Source organism: Gracilinanus agilis, chromosome 3, assembly GCF_016433145.1.
Source record: "Gracilinanus agilis isolate LMUSP501 chromosome 3, AgileGrace, whole genome shotgun sequence".
Taxonomy (NCBI): Eukaryota; Metazoa; Chordata; class Mammalia; order Didelphimorphia; family Didelphidae; genus Gracilinanus; species Gracilinanus agilis.
Window position 1 is genome coordinate 206,660,789 of NC_058132.1, and position 9,670 is coordinate 206,670,458.

Consider the following 9,670-nt stretch of genomic DNA (forward strand, 5'->3'; position numbering starts at 1 on the left):
ATTCCTCTGGGCCCTGTTTTCTCATCTGTAAAATGAGGGGTTTGGACAAGATGACCTCTAAGATACTTTCCAGCTCTAAATTCCACATTGTCCTTTCTGCCTTCATCCTATTTTTTGTCCAAACAACTGCAAACCAGCTGCTCTATTGCTATCACTGATAATTTTTCAGAGTCATCTGGAGAGAGGCCATAACTCCCTTCCCCTTTTCCTCTTTCCCACACCTCCACTACTATCTCCTGAAACATTAAACTCTTAATGAGTCTCATGCCCCCAGTGACTGTACTTAACCTTTAGCCAGTAATGTAAGTATTGGATCTTACTACTCATTTAATGGCTTTGCCTGTTCTCTAGTCATCCTGTGTAGCCCCAGATGTCAGTGGCATTCTACCTGGCACATAGTAGATACTCAACACTTGCTTTTGGTGGTGGTTAAAAGCCTCCAGAGGGCAAAGACTCTGGCATGCACAGGTCCAGATAGAACCAATTCTTTCCAAAAATAATCATAATAGCTCTTTCAGTTCTGGGATCATTACTAGACTTGGACTTGGAAAATTAATTTAAAGCTCTGCTTACCAGCTGTATGTTATTGAATATTTCACTCCATTTCTCTAGGCCTTCTTGTCTTCATTTTTAGAACTGGGAAAATAATGCAAGTTGTACCATTATTTTAAATCACACTAGAATAGAAAATCTGTTATAAACATGAGTTATCATTAGCATTGCATGGTACCTTACACATACTAGGTCATCAGAAATTTATTGAATAAATGAAAATATATTGTATCTTCACAGTCTTTAAACTTAAAAAATACTTCTCAAAACTCTGTGAAAATTGTGAAAACTATGTAAAGATTACCATTTCCGTTTTTAAAACAGGGAAACTGAGGTACATAGGAATAAACAGAATCATAGATTTAGAGTTGGAAAGGACCGTAAAAGTAATGTGGTCTAACCGTATTACTTTAAAGAGAAAGAAACTGAGACCCAGAAAGCTTCAGGGCTTACTCAAGGTCACCCATGTAGTAAGTTGTTAGTTGTTCAAATGCCAAAAGTACGTTTGTCTAAAACACTATTTTACAAAGAACTTACACAAGATGAGTGTGTTTACAGAGGTCAGAAATAGTGATGCAAAGACACTATAAAGTCCTCTCTGATGAACTTTGGTGTTGACTATTAAATGTAGGAAACACTGGCATAGGACTATCTAGCATGCTGGGCCCACAACAAAAAAGCACCATGCTCTATGAGCAAAGTAGAATTGCAGTAACTCAAAAAATGTGAGATATGCAAATTTAGAGACATCTCATTCCCAAATGTTTGTACAGGTTATTTGTCTTTGAACTTAGTAGAGACTTCCAGGCTCCTTTTAGTCTGATCAGTGTAAAGACTTTTACAGGAAGCCATGTTGGCCAAGCATGAGTGCCAGTTACTTGGTTGGAACACAGAATGCAATGAGGGCATTTTGAGCTGGCATGAGACAAAAAAATCAGTTGAGATAGGGCTATAAAAGCAGAAAAGATCAGTGCATCATTCTCTCAATCTAGGGAGATGGGTGGGAGGAAGGGTCATCTTGGGATAGTCTCATAGCTAGGATTAAGTACCTAAGCTGCTTTTAGGGGATTCTGTGCTCCAACCAAGTAACTGGCACTCATGCTTGGCCAACATGGCTTCCTGCAAAAGTCTTTACATCAGCCACAGTTGAACATACATATTCCATTGACTTTGATGTTGTGATGTCATTTTGGTCCTCTTTAAGTATGAGGGACAACAATCAACCAGATGAGCCAAGGCTTGCACCCCATCCCCTCTCCCTCTTCCTCCCTCCCTCCTACCTTTTCCTCTCTCTTTTCTCATAAGTTCCCCTGGATTGTCCTGGATCATTGCATTGCTGCTAGTAGAAAAGTCTCTTACATTTGATTGTGCCACAGTGTATCCATCTCTGTGTACAATGTTCTTCTGACTCTGCTCCTTTAACTCTGCATCAATTCCTGGAGGTCTTTCCAGTTCACATGGAATTCCTCCAGTTCATCATTCCTTTCAGTACAATAATATTCCAGTACCATCAGATACCACAATTTCTTCAGTCATTCCCCAATCAATGCATACCCCATCATTTTCCAATTTTTTTGTCACTACAAAGAGTGTGGCTATAAATATTTTTGTACATGTATGTTTCCTTATTATCAATTTGGGGTACAAACCCAGCAGTGGTATGGCTGGATTAAAGGGCATGCATTCTTTTAAAGCCCTTTGTGCATAATTCCAAATTGTCCTCCAGAATGCCCCATCCTCTTTCTACTAATCTCCACCACATTTAGGTGATACAGTGGTTAGAGCACCAGGCACTGAAAAGACATGATTCAAATCTGGCCTGTCACTTACTGAATGGCTGACCCTAGGGAAGTCACTTACCTTTGTTTGCCTCAGTTTCAACACCTGTAATAGAGGGATGAAAACAGTACCTACTTCACAAGGTAGTTGTGAGGATCAAGTGAGATATCGAAAAAGTACTTATTACAGTGCCTGACACAGAGTTGATGCTTAATAAATGTTTGTTCCTTCTCCTCCTCTCCTAAGTGACTTACACAATGAGTAACTGCCAAATCTGGGGGTCTGGGGCTTTTAACTTCCTAGCCAAGTGCAGTGTTCTTTCTATTGTACCAGCTTTTCTAAAACAAAATTAATAGTGGTAACTTCCATTTATTTAGACTTCTTAAGTTAACAAAGCATGTTCTTCACAACAATCTTATGGGGGGAGGAATAGATAAGGATTGCTATGACCATTTTATAAATGTAAAAAGCTTAAGTACTTACCACAAGTCTCTTAGCTTGTGGTTGACAGAGGCAGAATTTGAATCTAGATCTTCTGACATCATGTCCATGATCTTTCTACTCCTCCAAGCATACACTGGCTCTGTAAGGGACCTAAATCCCTTTGTGCAAATTGTTCTGTCTTCCATTGTCTTGGCATGGTGGTTTTCAGTGTATTAGGTAGCAAGGCGCAAGAACCAAAGATGAGAAATGGTCTGGGAACTTGGACCAGGATACAAGGAGAGTCATAGGAGTAAGCCTGGTGTTTTTGATTTATGTGTTTTAGCAAAAAATGGCTCTGGATTCAAATTCTTCCTAGGGTACTACTTTGGTGGACCTTAAGTAATTCTTATAACTTTTCTGGGCCTCAGTTCTTCATCTTTTAAATTTATGGTGGATAATACAAATTATACATCACATAAAGAATCATACAAAGAAGGTGGATAAGATGCCTTCTGAGCTCCCTTCTAGTTCTAAATCTTCATATAGTAAAAGTTTACAGACAAGTAAAAATATGTTCTATATTGATGCTTCTTTGCAGTCTTGTGGTTGAGAAATACAAGTACAATGAATATTTACAGAACTCTGCCTGACATTGCGAGAGATGCAAAGTTAAATAAAGCATGCTCCCTGTGCTCATGGCTCGTGCAGTCTAGCAGGGGAAATACCTCATTATAGGTGTTGTTTCTCACTGTACTACTGTGTTCTTCACTGATATTGTGGGTCATAGTTGTGTGGGAAGCTGTGGGATACCATTGTAGCACTTCTTTTTCTCTGAACCTTCTTCCTGCCATTATCAGGGAGTTTCATAAGTTTCAAAGCCTTAAGGGTGATTGAAAAGTAGAAGATGAGAAGAAGATTTGTGTATTTTTTTTCAGAAGAAATGAGCAAAACATTGGTCTTCCTTGTCAGGAGGCAACTTAAATGAAATATCATTTTATTTGAAGCTGAAAAGCACTGGACTTGGAGGGAGAAGGCTTAGTTTTGAGCTCTAGTAGTAATTAGCTGTATGACTATAAACATCATTTCCCACCTTAGGCCTCAGTTTCTTCAACTGTAAAATGAAAGTTTTAGAGTAAATGCTCTTTAAGATCCCTCCAACTCTCACACTCTCTATCTCTACAAAGGGGAATTCCTAGTGGTCCAAGATAACATTGTTAGATAGGAAACAAGTGAAGATATCACTACCCTTTGCTCTAGGTGAGAATGGAAGCCTTAAAGAAGAGAAACTTACATGGATATGGTGCTTTGTAACTTTATAAAGTGTTCTACACACATCATTCCTTTTAATTCTCATGACAACACTCTGAAATAAATAAGAGTGTTTTACCATCTCACCAAGGTCCAGAGTGGGCCAGTGATTTGTTCAAGATCACACGGAGGTGGAGCCAGGAATTAGATCCAGATTCCTGACTCTAACTTTGAAGCCCTTTCAATTATGCCAGAAAAGCAACGCTTGCTTTCTCTGTTCAACTTGCCTCCTACCCTGCTCTGAAACCTGTTATTTTACCCATTATTCTCTGTGAAAAGAACATACTGCTCACAGGTAGCTTTTTGGACATGAAAGCAGGGCTAGGACTTGATTGAATTGGGTCTATCCCAGTTACTTCTAAGTCCCATATATGATCTTGGATGATTCTCTTTGGGGGCAGGTGAGCACCCAAACCAGACAATGAAGCTAAGTTATCTTCCTGGAGTCTTGGGAGGATTAATGAGTTAGTGCCTACAAAGAAGACAAAGATCTTCGGGGAGATAAATCTCTCACCATTACCCATTTACCAATCACTTACCTCCCTACAGATGGTTATGAAGCCACTTAAGAATTCCCAAGTATTGTGCTAAGGGGTAGAAACAAAGAGTCCCTGAGAGCTTCACTCTCAGGTAAGATGACCCCACTTAGACTCTCAGGGGCAAGATCTTAGCAGCATTTATCTACCACTGGTAATTGGAGGAGTGCAGGCTACCTCCCTGCTACCATTTATTTCATTGCCCAATTTAGACAAAAAAGGAACAAGCTTTTGCTAGGGATCTCTGTTCTCCAAAGAGACACACAGACACAGTACTGCCCCCTAGATCCAAATGGGGGTGGATTTTGAGGGAGACATACTTATGCACACAATCAAAAATGAGGCACAGTATTCCAGCTTTGTGGAAGAAGAGCAACCCTGGTCATAGGACCTTGTTATCATTCACAACTCAACAAAGTCAGCAATAATCTGTTCTGCTCAAGTGAAAGCAAGTGGCCAGAATCAGGTCACCAGCAACTAGGTAAGCCTGCTGAGGTTCTCAAAAATTGTCTCCACAGAGAGAGGACGATAGACCTGTGTCAGCTTCATGTCTACCTTTGCTCTGCTTTTCTCTTCTTTGCCAATTTGAATTCCTCTTTGATATTCAAGTTAGTAGCCTCTGCTGAAGATCCTTGGGTGGGCAAAGCGAAGGCTAGTTTCTCTCCCCTATCCATATTGATTTCTTGGCTTCCTGCAATGTCTTCGAGGCTCCATCCAAAGCCACTCCTGGCTGTCAGGCATGCATCTGTGTTTAGCCTTAGTTAGGTGACACAGAGTCCCTGACCTCTGAGTATCCGTCTTTCTCTTCTGTCCCGCTGATTCCCAAGCTCTCTCCAGCTAGCAGAAGCAGTGCTGGGGCTTCCTTCCGCTTACTCTCCGGCTCTCGCCAGCTGCTCCTTGGGTCGTGCTGAAAAGCAAAGCATTGGAACGTTGTTCTTCCCCATGGTTAATGTGCTCCCCGCCTGCTGCATCCCCCTGTGCTCGTGTTCTGGGTAATTACCCTCCTGCAGGGTTTTGTAGCCGAGCACAGCAGGTGGCCCTTGTTTGTAATTCACTTGCGCCATTAACACTGAGTTGGCACCGTATGGGTGGCTGATCCACTCGGTTCCCTCAGCCCAGGATGAAATTCAGTAATGATATTAAGTTGGCCTCTGGGGTCATGCCAGTCAAAACTCATCTGGACTAGACCTAGGTTGTGCTTCCTCCACTTACTACCCTGAGAGGATCCAAAAATCTAGAGTAACAATCAACCACCCAATTATCTACACTAATGGAAGAGAAAGAGTGACATGGATAAACCAAAATTGTATGTAATCCAAAAGAAATCACTTTGTTTCGATTTGGAATGCATTGTGTGAGTGGTCATGGAAGAAGGGGAGGGGGAATTATTCTACATTTACATCTTTGTAATCATTTCTTACTAATCAACTAAGGTTGATTTTTAAATTGAATCTGTGTCCCTTAAGCAGACCTGTTAGCCAGTAAGGGGAGTTTGTCCCAAAGTTTATTGATTGGCTAAGGGAGGATTATTTCTGGCCAAAAAAATTCGCTATGGACAATCTATACAATGGATAATCTATCTCCCTATGGGTTATCAAGAATTGACCAACTTTGGTTTCCTGGTGGGAGGAACCCATAGTGTTGGTCTTTGAGTGATTGAAGGCCTTTAAGTACCTTGTAGAAAAAGACTACATAGAACAAGTTTGAGTATCCTAATTATCAAGAAGCTTTGAGTTGTCACCTTAAATTTCAATTTCACATGCATTGAGATTTACTTTAATGCAATTCAACTACTTAGTCCCTACTATGGGCAAAGAGCCAGTTCAGTGGTATATTTAAAAAAAATTCCAAGTATCTACTTTATGTGAGACACCATGCTATGGATTATGAATATAAAGCTGAAAACTAACAAGATCCTTGCTCTCAAGAAGCAAACAATCAATTAAGAGATATGGCAGCTACCTATGATAGGGACAATAAAGAGAGACAGTGTACTCAAGGAAAGTCTGAATATTCCCCTCTTGCCTGAACTATTCTAATAATCTTTCATTGCATAGAGCTCTGGAACTAGTTAGGAAGAACTGCATTTGAATCTTGCTTCAGACACTTAATTGCTGTGTGATCCTAGGGAAGTCATTTACCTCTCAGGCTCAGTTCCCTTACCTGTAAAATGGGGATAATAATAGTATACCTCCCAAAGTTAATGCCAGGATCAACTGAGAGACATATGCAAAAGCTTTGCAAACCTTAAAGTGCTATAGAAATGCCAGCTATTAACAACAAAAGTAATAGTAAAATTTTGAAGTCTAGATGTGTGGGTTTTGAATCCCAGCTCTGCTACTTCCTACCTGCATGACCTTATCCAAGTCACATTTCTCTGTGCCTTAGTTTTCTCATCTGTAAAGTGAGAGGGTTAGGATGGGAATATTTAGGGTCCTTTCTAGCACTAAATCCTATAGTTCTTACCTGTCTCCCAATTCACCCTTCCTGGAATGTACTCCTTCCTCTCCACATATCCTAATTTTCCTTGGCCTAGTTCAAATCTGTCTCCTTTTTGGAACCTTCTTAGATTTCTTGAGTTCTTGCCTTTACAGCCACCTGTTGTCTATACCACTCATTTAGTAATTATTTATGGTCTGCTTTGGGAAACCTCTTGCCTTCTCCTAAATGTTTATTTCCATATTCATCTGTTGAGGTATAGTCTGTGCAAGTAGACCAAAATCCTCTTGAGCCCAGGGTGCCATATTCATACTTTCCCTTCAGCACTTAGCATAGGAAGTACTTGAGATGCACTTGATTGTTGAACAATGGTCTCAGTGATGCTTTAGTGACCTCTGTGGAGCCTATCTCAAAGGCAGCTACATTGTGGAGTTGCAGGAGGAAACAAGATTCCCCCGTTGTCCATAACATCGCCCATTTCCTAAAAAACCTTTTTCTGCTTGGCTATAGCTATGCACTCATTTTAATAGCCATTTGTCCCTCCAAAATCTCAGGAAGCTAGTTCATACTGGGATATTGCTGTCTCAAGACAGAGCAGATAGGTCCAGAGAGGAGCAGTAATTTGCCCTAGGTTACATGGGAAGTCATTTAGGAGATGGGAATTAGAACTCCCAGCCTCTGGATTCTCAACTCACTACAATATCGAGTCCCTGCCTATGGTTTCCATGGCATCTCAGAAGTCTGTTATCACTGCCAAAGGAAAGGTTTTAGTCATTTGGCATTACTGATGAAGGATGCTCTCAGTAGAGGTGAGAGAAGAGGAGAAGGAGAGAAGGGGAGAAGGGTCTTCATTCAGACTCTTCTGTGGCATCTGCCAAAGTCCAGAGCCAATTCCCATGGAAAAAGACTTTCTCAGGACCATGGCTACCATTTCAGTTGGCAGCACATTGCTCTTTGCATTGTATCTGAGCCCAGAAATCCTCACTAGGGCCTCCCATCCCTACACTTCACCTAACACCTGCCCAGAAATCTAGAATTTACTCAGGAATAAAGGTAGCCTTATGCAATTATTTCCTCTAGGATTGCAGTGACAAATGCCACTGACATCAGGCTGTAGCTGGAATAATGACTAAAGGGACACCGACAAGGAGAGAGAGGTAGGAAGAATGCCTGTGTCTGGTCAAGAGAAGGGCGAGAAGATAGAAGGGTATAGTGAGAATCTCTAAGAGAATATTAGGGAGAGAAGAGACAAACTCTGTTTTAGCTTCAGGGATCCATATCCATTGGTTGCTCTTTTGAAGCTAACAGGCAGACTGAGTGTCAGTGCCTAGCAGCATGTAGCAGCACTGAGAGGAAGGAGACCAGCAGTTGGCATATTCCACTAGTGTCATTCAGACTGAAAGCACAGTGCCTGGCACATGGCAAACACTTAATAAATGCTTGTTGACTTGTTGCCACTGACTGTTTGTTTCACTGCTTCTTTGCTTGGGCACCTGGAGTCTCTGAGGGAGTCCACACACCTGTTTCCCTTTAGGTGCAAACCTTCAGTGAAGAAGAATTATTCAGAGCAGGGGAGGGAATTGAATCCAACTATTGACAGCTTCAAGAGATCTGGACATAGAGAAACCTCATCATTCATTCATTTATATTATTTTTGCCTTTCTGGAGCATCTGCTGTGTGCTCAGGCTCACTTTCCTAGAGAAGCTGAGATGAATAAAGGTAGAGAGCAGTCTATACCCTTGAGAAACTTAAACTCTAGCTGGAGAGCAGGACAATAAAGTACAAGAAACATGGAGAAACAAAAGCAAGAGCAAAGAAAACTAAATAGTCCAGATGCAAAATGGAGGAGCTGATGTGACTCCCTGGGCAAAATAGGTAATGCCCACAGATAAGAGCAATCTCAGGAACCCAACAACCTCCCACAGAGTTCTTTAATGCAAATCCAAGTCCCTGTTTCCTCCTGTCCCACTCTCTGTGAAAATATTAATACAAGATAGCTCAAAAATCTTGGGGCATTTGTTTGCCTACAACAGCCCCAAGACTTCCAGGACACTTTGTATGTGATCTCTGTCTTATTAGAGGCTCAAAGTTCAACCCCCCCCCCACCCTTAGACTTCTCCAAGCAAAATAATCCTAATTTGTGTAACCTCCATTCATAGGAGGGTGAAGCACATACAGTCTCATTCTACAACACAGGCAGGCTCCTCCAAGATTTACCTTTGCTTTTTTATGCCACAAAGGGCTCAGTAGAGGAAGCCAATGGACTATGGTCCTTTGGAGGTGAGGAACAACATCCCCATACTAAATTCTGTCAGTCAGTCTGTCTGTCTGTCTATCTATCTATCTATCTATCTATCTATCTATCTGTCTATCTATCTATATTTGTTTCTGTCTATCTCTCTCTCTACATGCCTATCTGTCTCTACCTTTCTCCATCTCTCTGTCTTTGTCTGTCTCTTTCTGTCTCTGGCTCTGACTGTATATGTGTTTTTGTTTGTCTGTCTGCTTTGTCTCAATGTCTTTCTCCTCCAAATCTCTATTTTATTTATCCTCTTATCTGCAAGGTTTCTCTGCCCTAAATGTGCCAAGGCTCCAATTCCTTCCTGCTCTATTTTAAAGTTCCTAGCTCACG